We start from the raw sequence: 14,099 nt of genomic DNA on the forward strand, positions 1-14,099 counted from the left end.
AAAATGTCATTTTAAGTGATTTCAATAAATTAAATTGAAATTTTTTTAGCAACTCACTTTACAATGTTTAAATCTGTACCGTACCTAACCAAACTCAACCAAGTAAACAATATACACATCAAAACCGCCTAGCATCTAGTACCCGGCCATCACCAGCACAAGACATCTAGGCAAGTAGTCGGTCAAGACCGACTACTTGCCTAGAAAGTTAACTAACATCGATGCCCCTCCTTCAATAGGTCCCTAGGGCCTGTTTTGGGGCCCAGGCCCACTCATGGCCCAAGCTAAGGCCCAGGTCAAAACCCAGCCCATGCAATGGTCAAACGTCATTAATGTTCTATAAATACACGTGGACCCATCATTTAAAGGTACACATTCATTAATTGCTGATTTGACTCTTTGAGAGCTTTGACTTACTTGAGCTTCGGAGATTCTTCTGCAGGTAACCCCTCCTGGGTTCAAGCCGACATGTATTGAATGGGAAGAGGCCAACTAAGGAGATAGCGGACTACATGGTAAGGTGACACTCGTGCCTAACTTATCTTATTTGTCCCTCTGCAGGAACAATTGGCGCCCACCGTGGGGCACGAGACGAACACCCTTAGTACCCGCTTTTCTCTGAAGATGGTTTCTACCCGCAGCAAAGCTGGAGCTAGCAAGCAAGTTGACGCTGGTCCCTCTGGACCTTCTGGCATCACCCTGACCTTGCCGCCATCCTAAACGACCAGATGAAGATGCAACAGGAACTCCCAGACCTGAAGAAGCGCAACGCTGAAGAGATGGAAGCGCTCAAACAAGAGAACTCCCGCCTCAGGAGGAGGATCGAAGCAGATGCCGACCTGAAAGGAAAAGCCAAAGAGACCTCTGAAGCTGTGAAGTCTCCGGCTTTCCAACCTACAGAGGAAGAGAGTGAATAGAACCCCACCCCCACACCTTCACCTCCACCCAACAAACCCCTCTCACTACCACACACCCCCAACACTTCCCACCCGGTCACCCAGGACTTACAGCACCCTCACCAACCCACGTTCCCCACAACATACCCACTACGCTTCACACCGCATACGTCCCACCCTACAACCCCCCATATCTTCCCACAACCCACATCCCCCCTCATAACATCACCTCCACCTTCCCAACCATGATCAACCACCCACTCCCACCCCACATTCTCCCCCCCACCAGCCCAGACGCCGCCACCCGTTCACAGACTTTATCGCTAACACCCCTCTCCCAACCCAGTGGGAACCATTCAACCTCGATCGCTACACTGGCGAAACCGACCCCGATGAACACCTGAAAGTTTACATCACACACGTTGCTCTATATACATCCCAAGACGCAGTCTTCTGCAAAGCTTTCCCCACAACACTCAAAGGCCCCGCCCTAGAATGGTTCACCACCCTCCCACCCTACTCCATTGATAATTTCGACACCCTTTCCCACATGTTCTCCACACATTTCGTCGGCAGCCGCCCTCACCAAACCACCACCATGTCCTTACTGGGCATCAGACAGGAGCCCAATGAACCTCTCAGAACATTCATCGACCGCTTCAGTAAAGCAGCCCTTCGCACACCACACCTTAACCAAGAAATGATACTCCAATGCATGACCCTCACCCTGCAACCCGGACCCTTCGCTAACAACGTCTACCTTCACCCACCCACCTCCATGCACGAACTCAAGCTGCGTGCCGCTGACTACGTTCGCATGGAAGAAATGCAAACCCTCCACACTAAATTCTGCAACGACTATGCCGCCAACACCGCCACCCCTAATCCCAACCCCGTACCCAATCCCACCCCACAGCCTCACCCGCGCCCCGATACCCGTCCACGTGAACCCCGCCAACCACGTTTTACCAGATACGCCCCACTCACAGTAGCCCGCTCCCGCATCCTTGACGAAGCCCTCCAAGCTGACCTCCTCCCCCCACCACGCAAAACAACCACCCCTCCCAACGCTGACATGACCAAGTACTGTCCATACCACCGCAATCACGGTCATACTACAGAAGAGTGCAAAGCGCTACAGGATAAGATCGAAGAACTGGTACGCGCCGGCCATTTTCGCCGCTTCATCCGCAGAGATGACCACACCTCCTCTCGAACCCACCACCCCCCACGACACGACCACAGACGACAACCAAGCAGCGCCAACCACAGTAACCAACCCACCCAACCCAATGACCAACACCCCCAACCCGCCCACACCAACATCACCCTGCCGACCCCCCTTGCGAGGTACTATTAACACCATCTCTGGTGGCTTCGCAAGCGGAGGCTCCACCTCATCTGCCAGAAAGAAACACCTCCGCCACATACAATCTATCAACCACATCACCCAAACCCATCACAGACGACGTATGCCCCCATCGTTTTCATTGATGATGACTTTCACGGCCTCGACCACCAACAAGACGACCCCATGGTCATCACAGTTGAAATCGAAAACTATGCCGTTAAAAAAGTACTGGTAGACCAAGGCAACTCAGTTGACATCCTCTACTGGGCCACTTACCAAAAATTGCAACTCTCTGACACCGCTATGATCCCATATGACGAGCCCATATACGGCTTTTCTGGCGAACAAGTCTCTACCCGGGGCTACATAGACCTCCACACCGTCTTTCGGGAAGGAACCCAAACAAAAACAATCCCAATCCGCTTCCTAATAGTCGACGCACCCACATCCTACAACATACTCTTGGGCCGTCCTTCCCTCAACACCCTCGGAGCAGTCGTCTCCACCCCGCATTTGGCCATGAAGTTCCCAGCACCATCCGGTGATATCCTAACCATCCACTACGACCAACGTTTGGCACGCGAATCCTACATGGCAAGCTTAAGGCCCCAACTCCCAATCCAACAGACAAACCACATCGAGCGACCACCTAATTCACGCATAGCCTTATCCGGCGAAGACCTTGATCCCAGAATAGGCCGAGATGCCCGCCTCGAACCAGTCGAGGACACAACCCCCCTGGAACTTCCCAACGGCCATTCCATCAACTTGGGCACTGGTTTAAGTCTTGATGAGCGTGCCACAATTACACCCATCCTTATAAACAACACGGATCTCTTCGCTTGGTCAGCCGCCGACCTCCCAGGGGTAGACCCTAACGTCGCATCCCACAAGCTCTCGGTATATAAAGAAGCCCGCTACGTATCTCAGAAAAAACGCAAACTTGGTGAAGAACGCAGGCAGGCAGCCAAAATAGAAGCCGAAAAGTTGCTGAGCGCAGGATTCATAGATAAAGCGCATTACACCACCTGGCTCTCTAACGTTGTCTTGGTGAAGAAGGCCAATGGTAAATGGCGGATGTGCGTGGACTACACAGATCTAAACAAGGCATGCCCTCGCGACGCGTACCCCCTACCCAACATCGACCGCCTTGTAGACGGCGCGGTAGGAAATAAAGTACTTAGCTTTCTGGACGCATACTCAGGTTATAACCAAATACCCATGGCCACAGCAGACATGCACAAAACCGCCTTCATCACAGACGATGCCAACTACTTCTATAGAGTCATGCCCTTCGGCCTCAAAAACGCTGGGGCAACCTACCAGCGGCTAATGGACAAAGTCTTCAGCCACCTCACAGGACACTGTGTCGAAGTCTACGTCGATGACATGGTCGTCAAATCCCCAAGCCATCATCAACACGCTATAGATATGGAGGCGGTTTTCTCCACATTGCGCCAGTACAACCTCCGCCTGAACCCTGAGAAGTGCGTATTCGGCGTGGACCGGGGTAAATTCCTCGGTTTCATGTTAACTCAGCGCGGCATAGAGGTCAACCCCGAAAAATGCAAGGCTATCATCGAGATGCGTAGCCCAACCACCATCAAGGAAGTACAGCGACTAATTGGCCGCCTCACAGCTATATCTCGTTTCCTACCAAAACTAGCAGAACAAACTCAACCCATAATTCAGCTCCTAAAGAAATCCGCCCGGTTCACGTGGACTGAAGATTGTGAACAAATATTCCTCAAGCTCAAGGCATCCCTAACCTCACCCCCCATCCTCCACAAACCTGACACCAGCCAACCCCTGCTGGTGTACATCACGGCCACCGATCACACCGTCAGCGCTGCCCTTGTCCAAGAAGCAGAAGGCACCCAACACCCTGTTTACTTTGTGAGCAGGACACTCCAAGACCCTGAAACCAGGTACCAAATGGTAGAAAAACTAGCCCTATCCTTGGTCCACGCCGCACGCCGCTTACGTCCATACTTCCAAAACCACACCATAACCGTCAAGACCGATTATCCAATTCAGAAAATATTACAAAAACCAGATTTAGCCGGGCGCATGTCGTCATGGGCCGTGGAGCTCTCCGAATTTAACATTCGCTATGAACCACACGGCCCCATCAAGGCCCAATGTCTCTTGGACTTCGTCAATGACCTACAACAAACACCTACCGAGGACCAATGGATGCTTCATGTAGATGGCTCCTCGAACCCAAGGGGTGCAGGTGTCGGCATCGTACTGGAGGGCCCCAACGACATCCTCATTGAGAAATCTCTCCATTTCGCTTTCAAAACATCGAATAATCAAGCCGAATACGAAGCTATACTGGCCGGTCTCTCTTTAGCTCGTGAGGTAGGCGTCAAAAAGCTAACATGTAAAACCGACTCCAAACTCACAGTAGGTCATCTGAACGACGAGTTCCAAATTAAAGACCCCGTCCTCCAACAATATTACCATTTGGTCCGCGCAATCATCCAATCCGCTTTCGAACTAGTCCGCATCGAACACATACCCAGAACCGACAATGTCAGAGCCGACATCCTTTCCAAGTTAGCCAGCACCAAACTCAAAAGCCACAACCGGTCCTTGCTACAACAAACACTATCCACACCCTCCGTCACACACACTTGCCAAACGCTAACCCACCCCCCGGCAGACAATCTCACCCCTACCCAAAACCCAAACTGGACCACCCCTTATATCCAGTACCTCAAAACTGGCAACCCCCCGGCCGAAACGGACAAAACTTGGCTGGCCAAGGCCGCCAGGTACACTATGGTAGGCGACGACCTCTACCAACGCGGATACGGCCAGCCCCTACTTAAATGTGTCACGCCAGAACAAGCCCAGTACGTCATCAAGGAACTACACGAAGGGATCTGCGGTTATCATTCAGGCGCTCGCACCATGGCCACAAGAATTCTCAAAGCCGGGTACTTCTGGCCTACAATAGAGGCTGACTGCCAAGACTACGTCAAAATGTGCAAACCATGTCAGAAGCACGACAACCTTATACATAAAAAACAAGAACAGCTACACCACATACTGTCCCCTGGCCGTCCGCTAAATGGGGGATGGACATCCTAGGCCCATTCACTCCCGGCAAAGGACAGGTTAAGTTCCTAATCGTAGCCGTTGACTACTTCACTAAGTGGATTGAAGCCAAACCATTGACCACTATCACGGCCCAGCAAGTCCAGCAGTTTGTGTGGAAGGACATCATATGCAGATATGGTATACCGCATACCATTATAACAGATAACGGCCGACAATTCATTGACAAGGAACTAGCAAAATTCTACACCGGTTTGGGCATCAAACATATCACAAGCTCTGTCGAACACCCACAGACCAACGGGCAGGCGGAAGCGGCAAACAAAGTTATCCTCGTGGAACTGCGCTAAAGATTGGATACCGCTAAAGGCCGATGGCCAGAAGAGTTAATTGAAGTACTATGGGCCTACAGATGCACCCCGCAATCGTCAACTAACGAATCCCCCTTCAGCCTGGTCTACGGCGCAGACGCCATGATACCAGTAGAAATTGGTGAACCTTCCCTGCGCCGAGAACTATACGACCCAGCTCACAACCACCAAAACATGGCCTTGCATCTCAACCTCCTTCCCGAACTCAGAGAAAAGCCCAGATACGCAATCTCGCCGCCAAACAAAGAGCCGCCAGGAAGTATAACGCAAACCTGCACCCGCGATCGTTTGTCATAGGAGACCTAGTATGGAGAATGGCCAGCAGTGCTAGAAAGAAGGATGGCAAGTTCTCCGCCAATTGGGACGGCCCATACAGCATATGAGAAGACACAGGAGGTGGGGCTTATCGCCTAGAACAACTATCCGGGGAAGAAATCCCCAACACATGGAATGTATCCCACCTCAAGTTTTATTTCAGTTGAACATACACCATAAGCGGATCCATACTTGTAACCACGGGTGTACTCTTTTTCCTCACTTGGTTTTTTTTTCTCTAAGGAGGGTTTTGGCCAAGGAGGTTTTAACGAGGCACCCTCATTTCAATCAATAAAATGAGTGGTTCCCTACTCTATGACTCTATGATACTTTACTTGTGTTTAATTCATTTAAGTTCCCCACCCTTACCACAAGTAAGCGGCCTGGGTCGAACACCCTTTACTTGTGTTTAATTCGTTTAAGTTCCCCACCCTTACCACAAGTAAGCGGCCTGGGTCGAACACCCTTTACTTGTGTTTAATTCGTTTAAGTTCCCCACCCTTACCACAAGTAAGCGGCCTGGGTCGAACACCCTTTACTTGTGTTTAATTCGTTTAAGTTCCCCACCCTTACCACAAGTAAGCGGCCTGGGTCGAACACCCTTTACTTGTGTTTAATTTGTTTAAGTTCCCACCCTTACCACAAGTAAGCGGCCTGGGTCGAACACCCTTTTACTCGTGGTTAACATACAAACGCCAACAATGCTCCTTTAGGAAAATACGCATACAACATAACATCTCACATGCATAACATCATTATCCAACAAACACGTTCCTATCACATATGTTATCGTCAAAGAACCACAAAACACATATATCCACAATATGCATCACATTAAAAGCAAGAAAAAATATTGTACGAGTTATTACAGACTTAGGGTTCATTGCGAAATAAGACATCATAAAAACTACATCCTAAGCTGCTTTGTCATCCTCCACGGGTGCATCCACATCCTTCTCCGCCTCAGCCGCCTCGTTCCCAACCTCCTCCCCACCCTCTTCATCCTCCCCTACCAACTTTCCACCAACCACATCCTTATCTACATCGAACCTTGAATCCAGGGCATCCACATCCTTATAAAAGAAGGCCGCTGCCGCAACCCCTTCTCAAATCCATTTATATGCTCCTGAATAACACTGTTCTTCAGGTCATCCAACTCACCGACAGCCCCGTCATACTTGTCCTTTAGATCCTCATAGTCTTCCTCCAACTCCCCTATACGCTTATTCAATTTCTCCTCAGAATCTAAACACCGAACCTTCCACGACACCAACCTCTTCTCTCAGCCTCCCACCCTTCCTTCTCCTTCTCCAACGCCGCCTTCTCCTCCGCCAACTTGTCCACTTTACCCTGCAGCTCTCCCGCCTCCTTCACTTCCCTTCTGTAAAGGGACCCCACACGTCTACCCAACACCAACGCCTTACTCCCAAATTCAACCATGGTTCTCACAATATGATCAACCTCCATATTGTCGATGGAGTTCACAACAGTATCCGGCAAGTTGATTGAGATGTCCTTCCTCACGCATATCTCCGGCAACTCGATTAACCCGGCCTCCGGCAACTTCTCGCCACTGGCCGACCCCGCCCCATCGCCTGACCCGAGGATAGCTGCCCTTACTCTCTTCACATCCTTACCCTTCCCAGGACGAGGCGGAAGCTCAGCCCTCCTCTTCGTGCCGCCATGAACGTGTACTTCCACAACGGATTCCTGCAGATTGGGAACACCAGTTTTCCCAGCCTCCTTGGCCTTGGCGGCCATCTCCTTCCTCAGTGCTTGAAAGAGCGCCAAGTTCTTCTTACCGGACTGTGCCATATGCCCTGCAATAACATATCACAACTCGGATCAAAACAACTTAGCATCATTAACACAGTTTAAGTAATAAACAGATACCTTCAATATCTATAATCGGATGCACCGAATTATAAACCCTAACTAAGCCCTTAGTGGGCAACTTATCCACAAATCTTAACAACATCCCCACCACCTCTTTGTCTCCAGACGACAACTCCTCCACTCCCATATCCTTGTAACGCGAAGGATTATTCGTCCAACTGAAAGGGAATTTTGTACTCCCATCCGCATTCAGAAAATACGGCTCGCCTCCCTCCTTCACTACAACCTTGAAGTATCCGTCTTTGAAGTGCTTGAAAGATTGGGAGAATGCATCCAACCTGCTGATGCTAGGACGACTTATCAATGACAGCCAGGTAGCCGGTCTCCGGGGTCTGGTATCATAGAAATACAAAAATGCATAAGGTGAAGGCTCCAAGTACAGCGACTCGCACAGAATGCGGAAGGCCTGTAAGTAAGCCCAACTATTAGGGTGTAGTTGAGTAGGCGCCACATTCAAAGCCCGCAACACGCCCATGGTAAAGTCGTCGAAAGGTAGTCGTATATGAAGCTGAGAAAAATGGCACATGTACATATAGAAGAACTTCTCGGTAGCCCCCTCTTGCCCATGGCATACCCGGTCAATGGCGCTCACTCTTTCCAATGAAACAATATCTCCACTGACCCCTCTAGATATGACAGGTGTACAGTTCAGCCAAGAATTCAGCAGGCGAGACCACCTAAAAAGAGATGACTGGTCACGAACATCGGATGCAACCCACGCATAACCGCCCTTAGCCGGCCAGTTACTTTCCTCCAGCTCTTCAGGAGGATCTTCTCAGACCTCCCTCACCACCTCCATTGGCATCCCGGTTGTGCCAACTCCAGCACTCACACCCTCTCCACGAAGCCGGTCATCTCTACTCCTATCCGACTCAGTACTCTGACTACTACTAGACGTAGATAACGATGAGCTATCGCTACTAGACATACCTGTTTGAGTTTTTACGAAAGATGTCGGCAGAATTTGGGAACTAGTCGGACAATATGATGCGCACAGGATCTCTGATTTCAAAACTCGCAAATGAACCAAGTAAACCCTCAGCTGCTTTCAAGCCCATATTTATAGTCCACGATCCCAAACGACTAAACCTCTTCCCGCCAAAATGAAACCCCAGACCAATCGACACCATTATGAAGGATATGACACATAAAAAACGACGGCACCAAAGTTTTAACGATGTGACCACCTGACGCCTTTTCACCTACTTTCTGGCACTTCCAAGCCTTAACACTGTTCACCACACTTAAAGGCTGGGGGACTGGTGTATCACACCTAGCCGGTTTTGCTAGTTCACCAACACATCATCCTCCATCGAACACATATCATCCTTGACCGACAACCCATATCGGACAAGGCTGGGGGACTGGTGTACCGTACCTAACCAAACTCAACCAAGTAAACAATATACACATCAAAACTGCCTAGCATCTAGTACCCGGCCATCACCAACACAAGACATCTAGGCAAGTAGCCGGTCAAGACCGACTACTTGCCTAGAAAGTTAACTAACATCGATGCCCCTCCTTCAATAGGTCCCCAGGGCCTGTTTTGGGGCCCAGGCCCACTCATGGCCCAAGCTAAGGCCCAGGTCAAAACCCAGCCCATGCGATGGTCAAACGTCATTAATGTTCTATAAATACACGTGGACCCCATCATTTAAAGGTACGCATTCATTAATTGCTGATTTGACTCTTTGAGAGCTTTGACTTACTTGAGCTTCGGAGATTCTTCTGCAGGTAACCCTCCTGGGTTCAAGCCGACATGTATTGAATGGGAAGAGGCCAACTAAGGAGATAGCGGACTACATGGTAAGGTGACACTCGTGCCTAACTTATCTTATTTGTCCCTCTGCAGGAACAAAATCAATTGAAACAGGTCTCAATCTATTCTTTTTATCAGTTTAGCAAATTAGGTTTCTATCTTTAAATTTCTCTAAGATAAATTAAAATAGTTTTTTGAAGTATGTCTTTTACACATTTGAAACTCTTGTTGGAAAATATAAATATCTTTCTCAAACAGTCTTTCAAATATTTTTTGAAAATCAAGACTCAAGTTTTAAATCTCACTTTTATTGTGAATCACCTAGCATTGCTTCTAGAGGAAAGTAATCCTTGTGCATCATTGTCGATGTGATTTCGTTCTAATTTTATCTCTCTAAATGTGTAATTAGTTTCTTGACAAGGGTTGTCAAGATGGTTTTCTTGTGATAGGATTTATAAGGAGTTTTAAGAGATCTATCTCTTGATTCAAGATTTTACTTAGTGTTGTATTTCTTGTACGATGCTCGTGAAAACTTAAAGTTGATTAATTTAATAAGAAGATTAAGTAACTAAACAAAACTTTCTTGTAAGGGTCAACGAATATAATTCTTGATGTTATACTATTTTCCTTATTTATTAAAACTCATTTGAATCTAATACATGGTGCATGGTTATGAAAAATTAAAGAACATTTAAAATAACATTTCTTGAAGTTGAAAGTAGATATCTTTTAAATTATTCATTGATTCAAAGTTAATTTTTCATTCGCTTTGAAAAGTTTATAAATTCTTTGAGAGTGTAATTTACTTCCCCTGTTGAGCTTAACCTATTCTTTTTAACACTATAAAAGGAGAACTATTTATTGAGACCCCACGTAGTCCACCCTAATGTAACTAACCTCTTCAAAAGAGTCTCAATGATAACAAAAGCACTTGACACAGAAATCTTATTCCTTTTCATCCTGTTAGTGGGGCATTTTCTAGTTTTTCTTTTTGGATTTGGACTTAGAATACAAAAGGTTTTGCACAAGTATTGAGAGCTTGACAATTTCTATGGTTTTTCCTTCTCTTTATTTCCTAATTTTCGCAAAATAAGGTATGCTTGGCTAATGTTTGCAACTACTTGTGTGGGAATTGAATGGTAGGTACCTTTACATTGATTTGAGCTATATTTGATTAAAAAGTAAGCTTCTTTTAGTATGAAACAAGATGAATCGGATTCACTTCGCTCCTTGATTTAATAGATTTGAACCATGTTAAAAGTGAATTAATTAAGTCATAACCATTTTCTATATAAATTTTTAATTTTCCACTTAAATCAATAGCTTTCTTGAACTTTAAATTGAATAATAATAAATCGTGATTAAAATAGTAGATTAAAAGTGAATCAAAAATATCATTATTTATTTAAATTATAATAAATAATTGAATTAAGTCAACTTATTTTGAATGTATTATTATATATATATATATATATATATATATATAATAAATTGAAAAACAAAACTTATTTAAATAAATTAACTCACCTAACTCACTAAACTATGATGATGAGTTTAGTGGAGTTGCAAAATTCTTACCTCATTATAAGCTAAATTAAGTTTATTTGCATGTGAACCCCTTTAACCCGTTTTACAACCCTAATTGGGATAAGGCTGAAGGACAAGTCTTCGATCTCAATCATTGAAGGTATTTAAAGGTGTGGGACAAAGAATTAATAAGGTTGACGTATGTTGGATTTTTCTTCTACATTTATCTTTCATTTGGATTGGTTTATATGTTTACTACACTTGTCCAAATGTTGGGACATCTTTTATCTTTTCATTCTTTGATAAACACATTCTAATTATAAAAGAAGATAATGATATATATATATATATATATATATATATATATATATATATATATATATATATATATATATATATATATATATATAATCTACAACTTTGTTAATTTTTTTTGTGATTACATAAAAAGTTTATAGTAATTACACATAATGATTAAATCGGATATATAGAACTGCTCTATATGCGTAATATTGTGAAATTCACTTGTTATATAGTTATGATTTAATATATGTGATGCGGATTTTGGAATTTATAGAAAAATATATAAGCCATTACTAATTTTGATATTTGATGTGAAAATAATTACTCACATTTTATCTTTTTATAAAATTAGTTTCAGTTGTTTTTGAAAGGCAAAAATATAGTACATTACTTTCCAAAGTAATAGAGACACTACAAGAGAAATAATTTTAACGGAGCTTATTTTTGACATTCCCAACGGTTTTAACCCCGCTAAAGGTGTTACCCGCGGTTTGGTTTTTTCGTAGAAAAATCAGCGTCGTTAACTAATTACCGACAGTTTTGGGAAACCTCTGGTAAAGTAGTATTTACCAGCGGTTTTGAACCCCGCTATTTACCAGCGGTTTTGAACCCCTGCTATTTACTGGCGGTTCTAGAACCCCTGCTACTTACCGGCGGTTCTGGAACCCCTGCTACTTACCGGTGATTCTGGAACTCTTGCTACTTACCAGCGATTCTAAAACCTCCGCTACTTACCCACGGTTCTGAACCCCCGCTACTTGGTTACAAATGAAAACAATTAAATAACTGATCACAAGTATTCTTAGTAATAAATAATATTTATTTCAGAAAAATAATAATAATAATAATTTTAATAATAATGTTAATAATAATACTAATGTAATACAACTAATAATAAAAAATAGTGACTGGTATTGAGACATATGCATGTGTACGGCTATTATTATTTTTTTAATTATATTAAGAAAATTAATATAATTATAAATAATATGATTTTTTTTACTAATATATAATCAAAGAATGAATTTAATTGTGCGCACACATACGTATATATAACTTGTAATTTAATTATATATCTTAGCCTATGAGATTATTTTTAAAAGTATACTTTGTATGATCTATATAATATTTTATGATTAGATTACATAAATTAAAGTTAACTCCTTTGTATATAAATCCTGTACAAATGATTCTAAGAAAATTTCTCTAGTCAATTAAATGGCAGAAAAATTTCTTCGATCAATTTTTATCTGGCAAAAGAAAAAACATTTTACATCCATATCTATCTTTTAACTGTAATTATTACTTAGAACGTCAAAAATATGATAATTTGGAAACATGTGACTTTGTCACTTTTCTTAATAAAATATTTCTATTATGTAATTCAAATACTTTATTGTGCTATAATTAGACCTTCATATTATGATAAGTTAATCTTGAATAAAGTGTAAGTTGTTTTTATTTGTGTTTTTCTCTATCATGACTTTAGCGTATATTTTGTCATGATTCTGTTATTGTTTATTTTTTACTTTAACAAATATTTCATGTGATAATAAATAAAATATAATTTCATAATGATATTTTATTTGAGACCATAATTTTATATAATTTATATTAAATTTAAATAAATAATATTGTAGCAAAATTAAATATTAAATATTAAATTTATTTATGAATTTATAAATATTAAAATAAAAATTTAAATAGAATCAAATATGTTATCCTAATTTAACTATCAGCATTATCTATATAACTTTCGCTATGTTGGCTTCTTGACACGTCTCCTAATATCTCTAATACTATTTACAATTAATGATATATAGGAATAGTTTAAACATATTAGTTTATTACTAATAACAATATTAATAATATTAATAATAATATTAATAAGGCTAATTCTAATTTCAATGTTGATAATAATAACAACAATAATTATAATTATTATATTAATAATAATAATGATATATAAATAATAATGTTTAAACATATTAATGATATATAAATAATGATTATAGTAATAATAATAATGTAAATCTGGAACTCCATTAAAGTTGGGGAAAAAACTTATCATACAACAATCCACCGTATTTCAAGTGTTTTAATTACTCAGCCAACTTTATATTTTGGAAACAAAAGAATACATAGTAGGAAAACTTTCCCTAATTCTGACAAAATCTTTCAAATAGATACTTTATTTCATTCCACATCCCTTGAAAAAAAACACATAGTTGGAACACTTTTATTGTATTTGAATTTATTTTTGTTTTTTATCTTAATTTATATTAAAATATTAATGTAATATTCTTATATTTAAATAAATAATTATGAGTAATTTTTATATAAAATTTTTAATGATATGAGAAAAAGATAAATAATTAATTATGAGTACTTTTATATAATATATTAAATTAAATTAAATTTCTGAATTATAAATTATATTAAAATGAAATATATATATATATATATATATATATATATATATGAAATTTTGTTAAATTAAGATATAGACATATTATACAATATAACATACAATTGATGTTTAAATATTTCAATAGAAGTATATATAGATATAAACCTATAAACAATTTAAACCAGAGAAGAACATCGAAGAA

This window comes from Vigna unguiculata, unplaced genomic scaffold (genome assembly GCF_004118075.2).
Source record: "Vigna unguiculata cultivar IT97K-499-35 unplaced genomic scaffold, ASM411807v1 contig_475, whole genome shotgun sequence".
Lineage (NCBI taxonomy): Eukaryota > Viridiplantae > Streptophyta > Magnoliopsida > Fabales > Fabaceae > Vigna > Vigna unguiculata.